Here is a 21,230-nt window from a genome sequence, read left to right on the forward strand (position 1 = left end):
AAAACTGTCGTGTCTCTAATGTGCAGTGGCCGTTATAGAAAATAACATAATGAAAATTTGTTTTTGTAAGCTAAAACTGTTTTATAACTGAGTATATTATTATTATAACTCCTGGCACTGATGGAACTACCCTAGTCGACAAGTGGCAAGCGATTATCGTAAACGCTAACAAAACGCTAACAAAATGTTGTGACATAAGTCATCGCTTCGCTAGCGAATACTAATGTCAAATTCCATACATTTTGTGGCGTTGGCGTTGGCGTTTACGATAATCACTCGCCGCTTGTCTAGGCCCTTTTTCCCTTCACTGAACGTATTTTAAAACTTGATTGTTTGAGCTCTAAATTAAGGGTAATTTTTATCCTGAAAAAGTACAACGTACCTACGGAACGGAACACCGGATAAATCTATTGCTAATATTCGAAATTTCTAAACAATATTCTACTAATATAGTTTTACGTAAGGTATATTCAAGGAATAACAATCTTGTGGTAAGGGAAGCTGAGACTAGTAGATAGCACTGCCTTAGCGGTACAAAAACGTTATCAGGTTTCGCTGTAGGCGTAGCGATATATCTCCCTCAGATTAATGGCTGAGGGTGCGGGTTCAAATCTATTTAATAATACCTATTTATAATCATCATTATCATTATTCATCTCTTAGTATTGCTGTACATATAATAGGGATGATGACAAGGTCAAAGATTAGCGAATTTGGTTAATAAAATAAAGAAATCACGGTAAAAAATAATTGTTCCCAAAATTTCAGCTTGATAGCATTTGTATTTTTTTTGTTATGCGCCTTCAAAGTTGGATATTCAAGTCGATTTTTTTTTAATTAAATTTCTTAATATTTGTATACAATTCGATTACTTATGCAATTATAAGCAACTTTTGTTATGAAACCACATTCATAAACGCAATATTTAATATATTTGTCGAACAAAGTTGTATCCCGATGCGTACAAACTACGAAAGACTGCCGTCATACTTTCGTAGCACTTTGTATGGAGCGTTTCGGGCAGGTCTTTTTTATGAGATATTTGAATTGTCATATCTTGGTGAATTTTTAAGCTATCAGAGTCATTCTTTCAACGATGTTTCTATTTTTTAAGTTTCTTTCAATTACCGATAAGAAAAAAAAAGGTATCATGCCTATTATACAATATCGCCTCCGTGGTCTAGTGGTACAGAGCGCGGCTCTTGACTCGGAGGTTGTGGGTTCGATTCCCGCGTTGGAAACATGTTATTTCCAAGTTTGGTTAGGACAATGCAGGCCAATCACCTGATTGTCTGACAAGTAAGATGATCCATGCGTCGGATGGGCATGTAAAAAGTCGTTCCTGCGCCTGATCTCTCGCCGGTCGTGTCGGTCTTCCGTCCCACTGGGTTATGAGAGTAAAGGAATAGAGAGTGCTCTTGTGTACTGCGCACACACTTGGGCACTATAAAATTACTCCTGCGTAGCTGGCCTGGTTTCAATGAAACCGGCCACTCTCACCGAAACCGGTGTGGGAGCTATTATATTATTATTATACAATATAATAGAAATATACACTACATTATCTAGATGACGCCAAAATTTATTCATTGCGCGGGGACCGTACTTTTTCCGGGATAAAAAGTATCCTATGTCCTTTCCCAGGACTCAAGGTACCTCCATACGAAATTTCAGTAAAATCTGTTAAGCGGTTTGGGTGTGAAAAGGCAACAGACAGGACGTACAAACACATTTTCACATTTATAATAATAACTATTATTATAAATGTGAAACTGATAACTAATATTAACAAATTACAAGGAGGAAGAGTTTGCTTGCATCAAATACGAGTAGGCTCCAAAACTACTATGCCGATTGTGATAAAACTTGTCACAGACGTAGAGTAGACCACGTTAACTGTAGAGGCTCTGATAGTATACTTTGGTATATTGGTTTAGAGCTTTCCTGTCGTCGTGAGTTCGGTTCCTGCGTTGCGACAACTGAAAATGTTGTTTTTGACGACAAAGCAAGCTGAGTTTTAAGATATATGCTGCTCTAATAGAGAACTCTACAAATAATTAATGCCTCTATGGTCCAGTGGCTTAAAGCCTAACTTTTAGGTCGTAGGTTCCACTCATTTTATGGTATAAAAATGTATTTTTGATATCAAAACCACAATAGACATAAGTACCAGTACTTTGACTGCTAAGAGACGGAAATTCTTTCGGGTCGCCAGGCTATGTTAAGGACTGGCGCGCTGGCTGATATAAATTATAATTTATTTTTTAAATAAAGCTTTTGAGATTTGGCGTTTGGTGCAAAAGAATACAAAGCGAGCTTCTGCAAAAAACTGTGTGCAAATTGGTTCCGAGAATATGCAAATACTTTGATGAATTGAAAATACGTCTTCTTGGAACTGTGTAACACATGCTGCTTTGATATTTCGAAATAAACATTTTAGAGTTCGTATTGTAATACATTTTATAGCTAAAAATAGCTTTGATGGAATCTATTAATTAAATTGTTTCATGAGTTTTTCTGTATGTGTTTTTGGAAATATGTACTTTGGTTATTGTTTGTTGACTCAAATAAACTAAAAAAAAAAAAAATGAGTTAAGCTGCAATATATTACACAATATCAGTGTATTAATATCATCAACATTAACAAATTTATCGAAATCTTGCCATGGCACATTTGATAAGCTTTTTTAAAAATAAAGACAAGGTCTCAAGTTTGAACGTTTTCAATGTTTCTGAGATTATCTGATAAAAGTTTATTTAATCACTCGCGTTTTTCATTGCGCCTTTTATATTTCTTTAGTAAAAATTTAAATAAGTATAAGTATTAAAGAAAGGAAATAATACTGTTTAAATATAGCGTAAAAATTTTATTACATAAAATTATAAACGATTTTTCGTTCCGTTATGGCAGCCTTCATTATTTTTTTATGCTGGCAATAAAAAATCTGGTAATTAGAATAAGTTCCGAAAGTTTGCTTTAAGCCGAACGTGCAAAAACTTTTAATGGCATACAAATAAAACTTTATAATTATTTGTAAAACCTAACAAAGACGTTTATCTGAAAACTTTTCTTTTTATTATCTTTTATGTCTCGTGAAGTGTAACTTTTGATAATAAAGATTTTTATTGGGAGTACTATTGATGTTTTTTTTTTTCAAATGCAAATTCTTTACTTTTGCGGAATGTTAAATCTTAATTTATATTATTATCCTAAAGCAATTAAAACCAAAGAGTATTTTATTGGCTTTTTCATAATAATCAATTAAATATAGATTAAAATATTGTCTTTAAGACAAAATTAAAGTGCTGGTAACGAAAACCGTAACGTCAAGCTTTCCTAATCGATAAAAAGTTTATTATACAATGCACTTAATATTATTTATGAATAAATTAACATCAAATCGGGTACCTCATATTCCTAACGACATCTTAAAAACTTTTCTTATCTCTTTTTTCACAGAATAATTTAATTTTAAAATAAAACGTGATTTGCATAAAACTTTTTTGTTTTTTTTTGTACTAAAAAGTTTTAGCCTAAACAAAACTCACTTTCCAATCGTTCTTATTTATTTCTAAACTAAGAATCTTGACACACTTTTTCTCCTACTATTATTTAATATTATATTAATGTAATATTATTATTAAACTAGTAGCCATTGACATCTTAAAAACTTTCCTTGTCTTTTTTTAAATAAAAAGTTGCAGTCTTAAATAAATAATAATTATATTAAAAAATAGGAACATCATCTTACTCACTTTCTCCGCAATGGTCCGCGAGTAACAGTCCTATAGTCACTAGGCACACGCGCGTTCTCGGTCGCGCCAATGCGAACACTGACGGAGGGATGGATCGTCCTTAAGGGCGGTACGTTTGTAAAGAAATAAGTCCTTAAAAAGGTTTCAACACGTTTTAAGTTTTGATAAAAAGTGGTAAAAAGAGGTTATATAAAGAATAGTGTGCATTAAAAACTATAATCGGACTCTACTTAGACGTTATGATTCTATTGAAACGTAGAAATCTCTACCCCAATTACGTTATTTTAATTAAAAATACTAGTTCCTTGTTAGATTCAGTCGTATCAGATAGTAAAATAGTTTTCTCGTATAGTTCTTGCAATCTATGAGCGCGCGGCGCCCTTAGTTGTGTTGGTGACCATATCTATACACGGGTACATGGCTCGCTCGCTACTGACTGCTCCGTTAGGTACGCACACTAACGAAAATGTCTATTCGTATTTCCAACTACAAATAAAGGCTACGCGCGCTCGTAGATTGCAAGAACTATACACGTCAACCGAAGTGTTTTGTTTGACGTTTTATGACAACACCTGCAATCTGCTTATATTTTAGCTTGATAGGAAACGTACTGTATAAAGAATATTGCTGCATTAGGCGGGCCGCATACATATACGTTTTCCGTATGCGATTTCCGAACTCGTTTTCCGAATTTGTTTTCCGTATTTGAAATTCCGAATTCGATCAGTAGAAAATACTATAACTGCCGCACACGTATGTTTTTCTCCCTGGTACGGAACTAATTTCGCACGTACGTTTCGCATGCAAACCGGCGCGTTCACGCGTGATAAAACGAACGTTTGCGCTAATCTCACGGAATTACGAAAACGGAAAACTAATTCGGAAGTCGAATACGGAAAACGTGGGTTTGTGGCCAGCCTTATAGTGGGTTTACATTGTTCCCATCCAGTAATCCAATCCTGCGCTGCAGGCTTAGCATGGTAACCAACTCACCATAGAAGCGGTTTCTTTCTATGGAAGACTAGACAAAGTGACAGTTAGACAAAGGCAATCCGCTATTTTGTCACTAAAATCTGTCAGTGTATCCAATTTGTTACTTGTTTGTAATTTGTTACAATTTGTTGGGCCGGCTCGACCGGTGAAATTCCACGGGCTCACAGAAAAAAGGCGTGAAACAGCGCTTGCGCTGTGTTTCGCCGAGTGAGTGAGTCTACCGGAGGCACAATCCCCTACCCTTTTCCATTCCCTACACTCCCCTTTTACCCTATTCTTTCTTAAAAGGCCGGCAACGCACCTGCAGCTCTTCTGATGCTGCGAGTGTCCATGGGCGACGGAAGTTGTCCGTGTCGGTGACACATTTGCTCGTTTGCCACCTTTATTTCATTTTAAAAAATCTGCGCTGGACTGGAGTATTGTAAACCGGACATTAGTATTGCAATAAAATAGTGGAATAAGAATTGATTGTTTGTAGTTTGATACTACGATGGAACATTCAGCAGGCAAACTATCCTCCTTTTTCGCATAGGTTAAATTAAGAAAGGGGTATGAAGATTTTTCGCTTGCGATTCGAAATGTGTTTTTTCGCATTCACAAATATTTTTTTCAAAAATGGATAGCTAACGGCTGTTTTTAAAGGGGTACGAAGATTTTTGTATGGAGCCTGGCCGACCTACAGTCCGCTAAATGTGTTTTTTCGCGTTCACGAATATTTTTCTCAAAAATGGATAGCTAACATCAATACAAACAAAAAATAATCTTAGACAAAGCCACGTAAAGAGTCACATTTCGAAGATAGCTGCTAAAGTTTTACCTATTTAAGATATTGCAACTTTGGCAACTCAAATCTTCGAAATGTGACACCTTACGCGGTTTTACCCAAGATTTTTTTTGTTTGTATTGATGTTAGCCATCCATTTTTGAGAAAAATATTCGTGAACGCGAAAAAACACATTTAGCGGACTGTAGGTCGGCCAGGCTCCATACAAAAATCTTCGTACCCCTTTAAAAACAGCCCTCAATTCAAAAACTTTATGCAGATAAACCTAAATTATTCAGCACTGAGCAGGCTGATGATGAACTATAGCTTAGGGACCTGTCAGACAGAGAGCGGTCACGCATTCAGGCGTTGTACGTTCTCATTCTGCGTTCGAGCGGTCAGTCACACAATAGGAATTTTGACGCGGCCAGAACTAGCGCTGTTTTCATACAAAAACGTCATTTTTGACAGTTCTTCTTTACCAGCAGCGCCCATTGACATATTCATTTAAGCCTTGGTGCACTATATATGTTCAAATTGTAATTTTCCATCTTTTTAGTAAAAGATGGCCCCGTGCGAGTTTCTTACGCCGGTTCTTCTCGCCGGGTTAGTTCCCGAACCGGTGGTAGGCACCTTAGTATCGACGTTCAGAAATATTTTTGTAAAAAAAATACTCTGAATAAAAAATATTTTGATTTTGATTTTGATTTTGAACGCCCCCTGTGTGGGTATCTCTATATAGCGTAATACAACACATAGAACGCAAAACGCTTGACCGCGTGACCGCTCTCTGTCTGATGAGAAGAAAAAAAACTAGAACATTTTATACGTGGGAGAGCCATGCTTTGGCACGAATGGCCCAGCTCGACCGGAGAAATACTACGTTCTCACAGAAAACTGTGTTTCGCCGAGTGAGTGAGTTTACCGGAGGCCCAATCCCCTACCCTATTCCCTTTCCTACCCTCCTTTATTCCCTTCCCTTCCCTACCCTCACCTATCTCACCTAAAGGCCACAGTAAATACAATAAAGAACAAGAAGATTAGGAAGAAAAAGAATAAGAAAAAGAAGATAAGAAGACAATGAAGACAAGAAAGAAGGAGAAGAAAATACGTTGAGAATCTTAATGACTAAAATGATGATGACGATCGATGATGATAATATAGGTCTAATGCAGCCTTTCCCAAAGTGAGCGATGGCGTCCCCTTGTGGGCGCTGAAGGCCTAAAGGGGGGTGGTGTGGGACCCAGAAGAAAAATAGGGGCGTTGTGTAGAGGCTTCAATTTAAAAGGCAAAGAAGGAAAGGAAGGAAGAAAAAAATTGTTTGGCGCCCCCTTTGTTTCACACAAAGAGGGCGCCAAACAATTTTTTTCTCAAAGTGGGCGGTAGACAAAATAAGTTTGGGAACTAAGGTCACCCGTAACTGGCTTATTTATAAAGCCCTTAGCTTTTATTACGAGTAGGTTCATTGACACAGGAGTCTTATTACTCTCATATTAAAGCGATCTCGTTGCTGTCTAATTAGTAATTACACAACGTGTTTATGTAATAATAATATCTCTTAGCTCTCTGACATTCTCTGAGATTACACCTACGTGAAATTTACATGCTTAATTTTTATTTTTAGCCCCCGACACCCCTCGGTGTTATAAGTTTGACGTGTCTGTCTGTCTATAATAAATTGTTATCTATTGAAATAAAATTTTATTTATTTATTTGTTTATCTGTCTGAGTGTATGTCCGTAGCATCGTAGCATCCAAAATGGGTGGACTGATTTTGTTCTTTTTTTATGAAATAAGGGGGCAAACGAGCACACGGGTGACCTGATGGAAAGCAACTTCCGTCGCCCATGGACACACGCAACATCAGAAGAGCTGCAGGTGCGTTGCCGGCCTTTTAAGAGGGAATAGGATTACAGGCTAGGGGAGGTAAGGAAGGGAAGGGTAGGAAATTGGGCCTCCGGTAAACTCACTCACTCGGCGAAACACAGCGCAAGCGCTGTTTCAAGCCGGTATTCATGTGAGCCCGTGGTATTTCTCCGGTCGAGCCGGCCCATTCGTGCCGAAGCATGGCTCTACCACGTAAAATAAATTTAGGTTTTAGACTATACAGGTTGTAACAAAACAAAGTCATAACACCCACCCTCATGAGGACGCTGTAAAGCATATTTTATATGCCACAAAAAATTACATATTCTTTAGACTCGTTTGCCCCCTTATTTAATAAAAAAAAAAAAAAAAAACAAGACTGAACCCAACAAAAAAATTGTGAGTTAATACACAAATGTAATGTCATTCCATACCAATTATAGCTACTACATTCACAGTGCACTCCATACCCATACACACCCTAAAGTAGTATTACATTTGTTGCACACTGTAGAAATAAAAAAAGGATTATAATAATTAATTTAAGGATTAAATTAATTCCTAACCTATAAATAAACATCTAAAAATATGTTTGTCCCTAAATATTGTAGAGCCATTATAGTACTGGAAATCAATTTTCATTATCATTTTGTTCATTGATACTTCGAAATTTAATTTATTTAGAACAATGATTGATGAAGAATCGCTAAAATTAATTAAAGAATCTCACAATTTCACAGCCTCTAGAGAAATAGCAAATAGGGCTATTTTTGTTAAATATAGATAAGAAGTCAATACCTTTTTCTGATATCTCTACTATTATAACGGGCTTACATTTTTCCACTCACAGACATAGATCATGATAGATACCGCATGTGTATGTACTTCGCGTGCCATATCGCGCTCCCAAACGACGAGCAATGCTCGTCTTTCGAAACTCTGTTCTTTAGTCTGCTGTCGGAATCGGATGTCAATCGCAATTTTAAAAATGCCTAAATGCCTAAAAATGCCGTATTGAACTGTTTTATTAAACCAGCCACCTTCACCAAAATTGGTTAAAATAACTGCTTTTTCTCATCTTTGTTAAATAATATAGCTACCGAAATATTTTTTTTTCCATGCTCTTTTTTATTATTTAAAAAATTTATTGTGCAAATTTTATTGAAATTGATATTCATTCATATTTTAAAAAAAATCATTCATCTTTCGTATTTTAGACGATCATTTTTCCAATGAATCTCAAAAATATTAAAAATATACCTATATGACAAACATGATAAAGGTGATTAATAATTATAACATAATATTATAATTCATCTATTTTAGTACTTTGGCATCAATATAACATTCTCAAACGCGAAATTTTCCTGCGTTACTTACGACATGCCAGTAACTTGCTAGTAAAATCCATACTAATATTATAAATGCGAAAGTGTGTCTGTCAGTCTGTTTGTCTGTCTGTTACTTCTTCATACCCAAACCGCTGAACCAATTTTGCTGGGTATGGAGATAATTTGTGTCCCGGGAAAGAACATAATATTAGGATACATATTTTATCCCAGACAAAAGGCGTCATTCTTGTATTCCATAATTTAACGCTGGCATGTAAAAATCTAATACAGAAAACTCAAAGGTGACTGACTGACTGACTGATATAGTGACCTATCAACGCACAGCTCAAACCAGTGGACGGATCGAGCTGAAATTTGGCATGCAGGTAGATATTATGACGTAGGCATCCGCTAAGAAAGAATTTTCACTAATTCTACCCACAAGGGGATAAAATAGGGGATGAGAGTTTTGTATTAAACTTTGTCGATTTTAAACCGATCGGGCTGAGGCTTTGATATTAACTAATTATAATAATAATACTTCTTAACGCGAGCGAAGCCGCGGGTACAATCTAGTATTATATAATTTCTTACTCCGCTAAAATATTTATGCGTCTATGACGACACGCCAGTAACAATCACAAGCTACTGGCATATAACAGTGTTCCATATCTCGGTCCGCACCCAAGGGACCATATTTCACGTCATATGGTGACCAGCCTCAGATAATGTCATAATATATGACCTTTTTATAAAGAATTACAATCCGAAACGAAAACGGTTAGAATATGTTACTTTGGTAAATGAATGAAAAACTGTTTTATAATTGTAAATAATAAGGGGAATTTTTGTTTGGAATTTGTCCCCACTTAGGAGTGCTAAGAAACTGCCTATATAGGCTAACATCGAAGAAATTTATTCATAGGCAGTTTCATAGGCATAGCAAAGATTTACGTCATTTGGTTTGGTTACGGATTATATAAATGTAAGTCGTGATCTATCGGCTGGATTTGACATAACTCGATCAAACTACTTAGGCTCGCCGTCTGCCTATAAATCAACTTTTCTGATAATACATAGACACAATATAGTGCTACAAAGGTTTTTTTTTTATGAAATAAGGGGGCAAACGAGCAAACGGGTCACCTGATGGAAAGCCACTTCCGTCGCCCATGAACACTCGCAGCATCAGAAGAGCTGCAGGTGCGTTGCCTGCCTTTGAAGAGGGAATAGGGTAATAGGGGAGGGTAGGGATAGGAAGGGAAGGGAATAGGGGAGGGTAGGAAAGGGAATAGGGTAGGGGATTGGGCCTCCGGTAAACTCACTCACTCGGCGAAACACAGCGCAAGCGCTGTTTCACGCCGGTTTTCTGTGAGAACGTGGTATTTCTCCGGTCGAGCCAGCCCATTCGTGCCGAAGCATGGCTCTCCCACGATAGAACCCTTCTTCCTTTATTTAGGAAAATCATAATTACCCTGCTTACATAATATTATCTACTACACTAGATTAAATATAATGTATTAAAAATCGGAGTCAGACTCGCGCACGAAGGATTCCGTACCATTATATAGCAAAATTAGGCCAAATATTGTGTTTTTGTATGGGAGCCTTACCCCTTAAATTTTTATTTTATTTTAATATTATTATATTTTATTAAAGTACATATAATATAGTTAAGGCCTTTTTGAAAATTTCATGTCCCTACCTGTTGCTATTTCTGATATCGAGCAAAAAAAGCCTAAAAAATCACACTTGATGTATTGGGGAGCCCCCCTTAAATATAAATTTTATTTTGATTCTAGTATTTGTTGTTATAGCGACAACAGATACAATATACACAATCTGTAAAAATTTCAGAAGTCTAGCTATAGTTCTTTTTGAGATACACCCTAGAGACAGACGGACAGACATCGAAGTCTCAGTAATAGGGTCCCCGTTTTTACCCTTTGGGTACGGAACCCTAAAAAAAGAGAAAGAAGAGTATTCATTTTTGGCATAGAAGTGCAGTAGACCAATATTATATAGCTAAGAAAATGTACAATTACCGTGGTTCCGTACGAAGTAACAGGCGACATCCAACAAATACACTCACATAATAAACATTTACATAACGAGATCATTAACATTATGATGATAGCGGAAAATTAAGAATAATAAGATTCCTCCAGCCTCCATTTCTTTTGTACCCTCTTAATACAAAGTAAATGTATCTCTAAATTACATACGAGACATGTTATGACAATTATTATTCGTTATTTTTACAAAAGTAAGGGCTAATACACCGTGAACTTGATAGAAAAGGTTGTTTTCTGCGACATAAAAGGTTTCTTTCTACGGTTGAATAAAAATAACTGTACAATTTTTTTTTATGAAATAAGGGGGCAAACGAGCAAACGGGTCACCTGATGGAAATCAACTTCCGTCGCCCATGGACACTCGCAGCATCAGAAGAGCTGCAGGTGCGTTGCCGGCCTTTTAAGAGGGAATACAGTAATAGGGGAGGGTAGGGATGGGAAGGGAAGGGAATAGGGGAGGGTAGGTAAGGGAAACTCACTCACTCAGCGAAACACAGCGCAAACGCTGTTTCACGCCGGTTTTCTGTGAGAACGTGGTATTTCTCCGGTCGAGCCGGCCCATTCGTGCCGAAGCATGGCTCTCCCACGTCTAAAAAATAAAAAAGAATATGACAATTATTATTATATTTTGTTATTTTTACAACATTTAGGGCTTTAACATTATGGTCATGATAGAAAAGGTTTCTTTCTACAGTAGAATAAATAAATATACTGTTAAAAAAAATAAGACGATTATTATTATTCCTTATTTTTACAGAAGTAAGAGCTTACATACGTTGGTACTTGGTCATGATAGCCCTAATCCCCTGCCCTATTCCCTTTCCTACCCTCCCCTATTCCCTTCCCTTCCCTACCCTCCCCTATTACCATATTCCCTCTTAAAAGGCCGGCAACTCACCTGCAGCTCTTCTGATGCTGCGAGTGTCCATGGGCGACGGAAGTTGCTTTCCATCAGGTGACCTGTTTGCTCGTTTGCCCCCTTATTTCATAAAAAAAAAGTAACATTTGGTATATACTTTTCCAAATTGAAAATCCTTTCTAAGCTCCATATGCAATTTTACTCTAGCAATCCCTTTTAGCAGTCCATAAAAATAGTTAATTTAAACCTGCGTTCATTTCAATTTAAAATACAATTTGAAATGTCGAGATTTCACAAAGTTTGCATTTCGAGTAATTCTAAACGAGTCCTAACGTATTCCCAAAGTGGAGATAATATTTTTTACCGGAGTAAAAATTTCGAATTTTCCCCTATTTGGTTGAGGAGATATTCTTATATTTTCTGGCATAAACTTAATATTAGGTATCATATTATTATGTTTATTTTTTATTTTATTTACGCCATAATATATCGTCTCATATCTAGCCAGAATAAAATGTAAATTGATTGAGCAATAATTAAATCCATGCCTATTATTATAATTGTGAAAGTGTATCTCTGCCGCACTCAGAGTGGAACATTATTTACTTAATTGTAATTAATTCAAAATTTTGCCATAAGCCCCATACATTATCTGTCAAACTCTTCATTAAATTCAAGGTTAATCGTAAGTAAATGTCTCTGAGTACGGCGGTCTGTCTGTTACCTTCTCACAATTAAACCGCTAAGCCGTCGGAATTTATAATGTAGATATTTTGAGTCCCGGGTTTTTGAATTATTTTTAAGGAAAGTTGTAACAATTGGTGCGCCACAAAGTTGCAGGTATCATCTAGAATTATAATGATTAAAACGTAATCTTAATTTAGAACTTTAAAATATTACATACTATATCGAACTCCACACAAACCAACTAACCACTCAGCTATCGCAGCACAGAAAACTATTTTCTCCTGACTTTCGAGATGTATTAATAGAAAAATATAATGGCCGTTTTAAAATCTTCCTCCGACTATAATGGGGACCTTAACTTCCATAATACCTTACTGTTTTCAGCTCCTACTATGATAGAATAGAGATTGCCATTCAAGAGGTTTATTTTCATCATAATTAACTGAATATTGTAGGAATTTTTTATAAGTGGGAGAGCCATGCTTCGGCACGAATGGGCCGGCTCGACCGGAGGAATACCACGGGCTCACAGAAAACCGACGTGAATCAGCGCTAGCGCTGTGTTTCGCCGAGTGAGTGAGTTTACCGGAGGCCCAATCTCCTACCCTATTCCCTTCCCTACCCTCCCCTATTCCCTTCCCTTCCCATCCTTACCCTCCCCTATTACCCGGTTCCCTCTTAAAAGGCCGGCAACGCACTTGCAGCTCTTCTGATGCTGCGAGTGTCCATGAGCGACGGAAGTTGCTTTCCATCAGGTGACCCGTTTGCTCGTTTGCCCCCTTATTTCATTAAAAAAAATTAAAATATTGTAGGAAATATATACTTAAAATATTTCAGTAACCTGATGATCAATTTTGTAAAATTTGGTACCGAACTCTATGGTTGTGTCACTGTGTTTGATGAGGTTATTAGAAAAGTAATCCATACTAATAGTATAAATGGGAAAGAGTGTCTATCTGTCTGTTTGTCTGACTGTACCCTTACGCCCAAACCGCTGAACAGATTTTGCTGGGTATGGAGATACCTTGAGTCCCGGGAAAGGACATAGGATACTTTTTATGCTAATTTTTATAATTTTTCTTGAATTGAATTCATTGATGTTCCCATAGGTTTCAGACATTTTTCCGAAGTAAAATGTAAGCTTTGTTGTTAATCTAGGATGTCAGCTAACTCCATGCCAGATTCTATCAAAACCGATCCAGTCGATTAAGCTTAAATAAGTAACAATCTGACACTCACAAACTTTCGTCTTTATAATAGTAGTATGATTTGATGCCATAATCTTCCTCAATTGCAATTTCTATTGCTCACATAAATGACAAAAAAGTAAAAAAAAAAAAACTCAACGTGCCGTGAATGGGCGCCTTTTCTAAAGCCAGGCGAATAATGGAGTCGCCCTCTTTAGACCTCGCCTTTTATTGTCATAATTAAGAAAAGTTTTAATAATGGAAAATGGACAAGGGTGAACCATTGGGAAGGGCTTAAAACTATAAACTACAAAACTGAGTAAAGTATATTGTTATACCTGACTTGTGCTCGCGGTTTCGTTCGTGAAAAAAATGGTTATTGAGGTAAGAAATCCTTTTTTACTGAATTCTAAAAGGAGGACGTTATAATATTATGTTCGTTTATTTATAAGTAATAAGTATTTTTTTAGATGTATTTTTTTTATGAAATTAGGGGGCAAACGAGCAAACGGGTCACCTGATGGAAAGCAACTTCCGTCGCCTATGGACACACGCAGCATCAGAAGAGCTGCAGGTGCGTTGCCGGCCTTTTAGGAGGGAATAGTGTAATACGGGAGGATAGGGATGGGAAGGGAAGGGAAGGGAATAGGGGAGTGTAAGGAAGGGAGGGAATAGGGTAGGGGATTGGGCCTCCGGTAAACTCACTCACTCGGCGAAACACAGCGCAAGCGCTGTTTCACGCCGGTTTTCTGTGAGAACGTGGTATTTCTCCGGTCGAGCCGGCCCATTCGTGCCGAAGCATGGCTCTCGCACGTATAGAGTGAGATATGTCTATAAGAAGAATACAAATTTAATAATGTGCAAGTCTTCAATGCTTCTGTTATGGTTAAGTTTATATTTTTGTGGTTATTGGCATTTAAAATGGTAGATTTTACCGTAAAAATCATTATTTAGTAACGCAAAGCCCGGCCGCACATTGTCCGAATTCTGATCAGAAACAGTTGAATTTCGCCGGACCGCCACCCCGCACACTATCCGAAATATCCTTCCGGCGAGTTCGAGCTCACTCGGCTCAGTACAAAATGTAAGAGACAGCGCGGACGTTCAACTGTTTCTGATCAGAAATTTCGGACAATGTGCGGCCGGGCTTAATCTTATTTAACAGTATAATAGAAGAATATTACTATCATTTTGATATCAGTTTTGAACCATTTTGCAAACAACTTTTTATAATTTATGTGAAGATATTTTCCTTCACAATATGTTTAAATACAAGAGGAACGAAAAATGGTATATATTAATATAGTATATTATTTCAGGCATTATATTAATATCGTATTCTCGGTATCATACGATACTTTTGAACAGAACAGAAATTCTTAATATGAAAAGACAATTTCCGGTGGCAATTCGTTCAAATGAAATGATGGAAGCCTATATGATATCGATTATAATAATATCAAATAATATTATATTCCGAACAAGAATTGTTTGTCAGGTTTTATTTATATAAAACGTTCATTATTGATGAACCCGTACGACTTATTTTAATGAGTTGAAGATATGTTATTTGAGTAGCAAAGCGTTTATTTCAGCAGTTAGGGTGAAGCCTTGGAGAAGAAGGGTGAGTTCTGAGTAGCAAAATTTTGGTCTTTTCATACAAAACATGACTCACAAAATTACGCTCATGTGAATCAAACAGGACTTTTGTATGAAACTGAATGCAGCAGAATTTCTGCCAGCCGAAATTCTGCGACTCACAACTCACAAATTACGCTCGTTTGGCTTCATCCTTAAGCTACCTGTGTCATTACTCATTATATCGAAATCGGTTCAGCGGCTAAAACGGCTAAAACAACAGAAAGATATTTGCATTTATCATATTAATAACTTGGATAAATGCTCTTGACGCGGGAATCGTCAGATAAGCAGAGCAGTTAAATGTACTCGTATTCCAAAGTATACGCTAGTGCATTGATGCATACTATTTTGTTGAGGTGTCACACATGTCTCACCCGTGGATTATACTAATACGTAATACAGTATCGGATTCAAGACGTCACAAACACTGGCCAGTATACTGGGCTAAAGTTCGGAACTCACTATAATATCAAGCAAGAAAATTATTTCTCCCTCTAGCATTTAAAAATGGAAAGGGAGAGCAGATGAAATAATTATTTTCATTATGAAATCACAAGTCACTTCGTCGGGCAGGGTCGCGGGAGTCAAACGTCGATGGACGTCGGGTCCGTGTCATATTAAAAGTTATTGTGTTAGCAAAAACGACAATGGCTTTTTTTTTAATAATTTTATTTTTTCTATGGAATCATTAGTTATTTGTGAGTTAACGCTAAATCCATACTTCTATACTAATATTATAAATGCGAAATTGTGTCTGTCTGTCTGTTACCTCTTCACGTCCAAACTGCTGAACCGATTTTGCTGAAATTTGGTATGGTACTTACTTTGAGTCCCGCCAAAGGACATAGGATACTTTTTATCCCGGAAAAATGTACGGTTCCCGCGCGATTAACTAACTTTAGCGCAACGGAGTTGCAAACGTCATCTAGTATAATATAAAAATTGCAGTCAGAATTTAATCAGTGTTATTTTGTTTTTTTAATAAAACCTCCTTGTAGGATTTATTTATTAGCGACTAGCTGTCTCGGTGAACTTCGTGTCACTTTAAAACCTTCCCTGGACTTGTACGAATATTTTAAGACTAAAATTGGCCCAATCCGTTCAGCCGTTTTCGAGTTTTAGCGTTACTAACACAATTGAAAATCCATTTTTATATATATTATATAGATTATATAGATATGTTGCCATCAGCTTACACCGAAATAACGCAGAAACCACACTTATTTTCCGAATAAACCATATCAACATTATTAAACATTCCTGATTCAAAATATCTCTATACCAAATACCAAATGTTATCCAGAAATGGGTGACGGAGTAAGAGAACGACCGATCGCGATAGATTGACATGTTGCCATTTAAAATATCATTACGAAAGTATACAAACAGATATTTATCTGTTTGTACGAACATTTGTTCGCATTTTTTTTAAATGAAATAAGGGGGCAAACGAGCAAACGGGTCACCTGATGGAAAGCAACTTCCGTCGCCCATGGACACTCGCAGCATCAGAAGAGCTGCAGGTGCGTTGCCGGCCTTTTAAGAAGGAATAGGGTAGGTAATAGGGGAGGGTAGGGAAGGGATTAGGGGAGGGTAGGGAAGGAAATAGGAGAGGGTAGGGGATTGGGCCTCCGGTAAACTCACTCACAAGCGCTTTTTCACGCCGGTTTTCTGTGAGCGCGTGGTATTTCTCCGGTCGAGCTGGTCCATTCGTGCCAAAGCATGGCTCTCTCACGTCTAACTTTTTTAAAATAACGGGAATTATTGTGTAATACAGTTTTCAATTATTACTTTAAGCATTTCTCGAGACCTTGTAACAAAACGATTGAAGTTCGCGTGCACCATAACTAGCTAATGTTCTAGGGACCGATGTACTTTAAATTTTATAACAAAAGAAATTACTTAATCGATCCGATCGCGATGACTAAGATTCAGGGAAAAATTAATATTGTAAGTGGCAGGAGTTCTCTTATAAATACTGCAAAAAACGTCAAGAATCCGTAACATCCATTCAAATATTATCGAAATTGTGTCTGTCTGTCTCTCAGTCTGTTACCTCTTCACGCCCAAACGGCTAAACAAATTTTTCTGGGTATGGAGATACTTTGACTCCTGGGAAAGGATATAGGATACTTTCATATTGGAAAAATGTACGGTTACTGCATAGTAACGAATTTTGAGGCAAGGGAGTTGCGGGCGTCATCTAGTAACTAATAATAGAGTGACATCGCATTACACAAATAGCCATAAGTCCGCGTTTGCAAATTAAAAAAGACAACCTGTCAAAATGAACTCAGCTAACCGCTCTGAATAACATTTTAAATTTCGAATACAGTGCTGAGCCATCTTTAATTGGCGTTATTCACAGTTCGTTCGGACTTCACAGTTATTTCGATTTATGACTCTCGTCTTTATGTTGTTAGCGTTAAGGTCTTATAAGAGGTAGAATAATTGCAAATGATGTTACATACCACATTGTTCTGTCAATTACCACATATTGAAGACTGTGGCAAGACAATAGAAAGCCGACGCCATACAATGAGTCACAGGTGCAGTTGATATCGTATTCATATTTATTAGGGACAAAAAGATATGCCAAATATGCGAAAGATTTTATCTTTACTTTCAATATTATAAGTGGGAAAGTGTGTCTGATTGTTACCATCTCGCTTAAATGCTGTACCAATTTTGAAAGATGTAAATAGTAAACATATTTTTGAGTTTAGAAAAGTAAATAGAAAAAAAGGCTTACGTGCTATAAACCAATTCTGAGGTAAGTATAATAATAATAAGCTCATATTAATAAAAAACATGGACATGGTGCCATGAAGCAAAAAGAGTGGTTAAATGGCCCACTTCAAGGGGGCCAGTTTAACGTTAACGTACATGATGTTACTTAAAGATTGTTACCCGTTAAATATTACATTTGGTGCCAACTAAAAACATAATAGGAGAATCGATCATTATTGTCATATAATATTAAACTTATGGGATTAATCTTTGACACTCTCTTTACGGTGACCCATATCAATAAAAAGAGGATAACGGAACCATTAATATTATATTAGAGGCTTTTGTACACAGAGTAACCACTTCAGAGAGATTAATTTTATTTCTGGCGTATTCATTGAAGTTTCATTTACGTACAACTATCTATCGTTTTAGTATTATCCGTGATATTTTATTGTGTTATCATTTTAAAGTTAATATTATTATGTCAACTTACATCCAAAATACAATACTGTGACCGTTACGTTTTAATCTCGAAAAATATTTGGGTGGTTTTCATTAGGAGAAAATTACTATAAGCGTATTTATGCGCGAGTGAAAACCTACATAATATAAAACTAACGTTTTATGGCTTATTTTTTCATGATGTATATTGTATAATACCGATAAGTACATATTGCATTACCACAGTTCTTTCAGGCATTTAGTAATATTTAATACTTTGCTAAGTGACTCTTGTTTTTATCCTTGTATTTACCTATTTGGTAAAGGTGATGAAATGTTTTAATTCTTTAGTTTAAATTGTTTGTAATGTTTACCAAATAAAGTTTATTTCTTTCTTCTTTCTTTCTTATCTACAAGAGTCACTTAGCTAAGTATTATATGTACTACGTACTATGTATTTTATCTACTCTTTAAGAAAGGCTTCTTTTTATGAAAACAAAATGAACGTTATCCGCAAAATATTTGTGCTCTAAACATTTAGTTCTCTTCTTATGAGGGTAGTTGTATAATATTTTCTTTAAATATGCTATCTCTACATACATCCTACTCTGTATGACCTAAATAATGACATATAACGCGGCCACGTCAATTGCTAGTCTTGTAAAACGGATCTTGAATTGTTATCTTATTACGGAATTAGATAAGGTTCCCATGGGATTATTTATTGTTTACTCATTGTTTATGTTTTGTTTGTTCCTATGTTGATATTTTTTATGTAAAATAAAATAAATAATAATAACAAATTATATATCACGACATAAAAAAGCCTTACCTAACAATAAAAATAAAATCAGAAAACGAATTTTAATAGCCAGAAAAAACCCAGAAAAAACTCCAATGTATAATTCACAGAACAAAACATTTTCATACATAAACGTTCCGTTTTGTATGAAATATACATAAACCATATTATTAATTTCTGCTACATCAAAAATACATGCACGCTTGGAAACGTGAAATTATTAGAAAATTATACCACAAATATAAGTTGCGTGTAAAAATTTCGAGGGTAGCTGCCGCCATATTGAAATATTTGTGACATTTGTCAAAGTTAGTGCGCACTGACGGCTGTATTTTACTACTCGCTGTGACTTATATACGCTCGGGTCAAAATTTAATTAGCTAGGAAAACATTAAATGTTAACTTACTACTACCCGGCACACGTTGTTTTTCCAGCCGTAAAGCGTAATCTTCCGACCGACCGAGATATTTCAGTTATAGTGCCCGCGGTGCCTATTCCAATTATTATTTTAAATGGTTGATAGAAAAATGCATTGCTTTATCCCCTGACCTTTTTTCGAAGCAGAATATACAATATTTAAAAAATACGATGTGGCACTCAGGGACTGCCGCGGTAAAGCAAGGCATAGCATTTTTTATCAACTCAGGCAATCATAATTCGCATACGTCTAGTCACAAGCACATAAACACTGTTCCGAAGTCTGCAAACGTCGCAGCAAACTCCGAGTCACACCGAGCCGAAGTCTTTAGACGAATGTTAGGTGTTTTTCGTTACGGATTTTTTTTATTCGGAGCGCTCTCAAAGCGCACGATAAGAGCTATGCAATAGCTAAAAAAAATATTCCCAAATTAGAAAATACATGTCGTAACAAAACTAAGTGATAATAATAATATATGGTGCGTGTATGTCTCTAACTCGTATATCTGTCACAGTCCACTGATTAATATAGCCGTTCAATCAAACAGCTAGCCCTTTGACTAAATAACGTCATTCAATCACACGGCTATACGTCGTTTAGCCGACTTGTTGACTGCAACGTTCAATACTACAGCTGGAAGACGCTTAGCTAACTGGACACTGGTAAAGGTAAATTAACTAAGGTGACCATTACTTTAGTGTTATTATTACACAAACGTAATGATAACAAGTAGAATAAATTGTATTCTAACTCATTTTGAACACAAAAATTGTAATAAATACCTTGGTGATGAATTTCATAATCCCGTAACTTCTCCTGGAATATTTATTTAAATTTTTATTCACTCGTATGTGCCCCCATAATTTCTGTCACTTTAATAACGTATATTTACGAAAAATATCTTAATACAATCACAAAATACCGGCTAGTAGGCGCCATATTGTAAACAAAACGCACCTAGCGCCGGGGTGGTGAGCGCTAAACTAATTTAATCAAACGGCTGCTTTTGAATCAAGTGTTGAAGGTTTTGAGTGACTGAAATATTCAATTAAAAAGCTAGACGTGTGATTGAATGGCGTTGTTCAGTCAAAGGGCTAGCTGTTTGATTGAACGGCTATTTTAACCAGTTGGCTGCGACATATCGACTCTAAAAGTATCAAATCTGCTTCTATTTTACGCTTGTTCTTCTATACTATAATATTATAAAGCGGAAGTGTTTGTTTATTTGTTTGAACGCGCTAATCTCAGGAACTACTGGTCCGATTTGAAAAATTCTTCCAGCGTTAGATAGCCCATCATCGAGGAAGGCTATAGGCTATAATATTTTATCACGCTAAGACTAATAGGAGCGAAGAAATAAAGGAAAATGTGAAAAAAAACGGGGGAAATCATTTAAAAGAGCTTATCCCACGAACTACTGGAGCAATTTTTATGTTATTTGGCACAGATAAGAAGTAGACCACGTGAAGGATCATAGGCTATTTTTGTGGAATAATTTGTCTGTGAAATATCTAATTTACGCGGGTGAAGCCGCGCGGAACGAAAATAAAAGTGGATATCCACTTGCCTTATTTCTAAATACAAACGTAAAATATAGAGCGTTATTAACCCGTTTTATAGAGTTCAACTAATAAATAGATGTATTATTTTTTGGTGAAATATCACAGTCATTATGTG

At 36.3% G+C, this 21,230-nt stretch overlaps 1 protein-coding gene and 1 long non-coding RNA gene across 2 annotated transcripts in view; both read right to left on the reverse strand.

The window, feature by feature from the left end:
* The window catches only part of LOC121734877 (connectin-like), a 45,432-nt gene extending 41,622 nt beyond the window's left edge, over positions 1-3,810 (reverse strand). The window contains exon 1 of the mRNA XM_042125513.1: positions 3,757-3,810. The gene's annotated coding sequence lies outside the window, so the exon portion shown is untranslated. The remainder of the gene's footprint in view (positions 1-3,756) is intronic.
* Positions 3,811-9,241: 5,431 nt separating this feature from the next.
* LOC121734743 lies at positions 9,242-20,671 on the reverse strand. The gene is made up of 3 exons (XR_006036781.1): positions 20,436-20,671; positions 12,513-12,517; positions 9,242-9,252 (listed from the first exon to the last, which is right to left on the reverse strand). It is a non-coding gene; the product is annotated as an uncharacterized LOC121734743 (long non-coding RNA).
* Between the last annotated feature and the right edge of the window lie 559 nt (positions 20,672-21,230).

The sequence above is a fragment of the Aricia agestis genome, chromosome 16 (genome assembly GCF_905147365.1).
Source record: "Aricia agestis chromosome 16, ilAriAges1.1, whole genome shotgun sequence".
NCBI classification, from domain to species: Eukaryota; Metazoa; Arthropoda; class Insecta; order Lepidoptera; family Lycaenidae; genus Aricia; species Aricia agestis.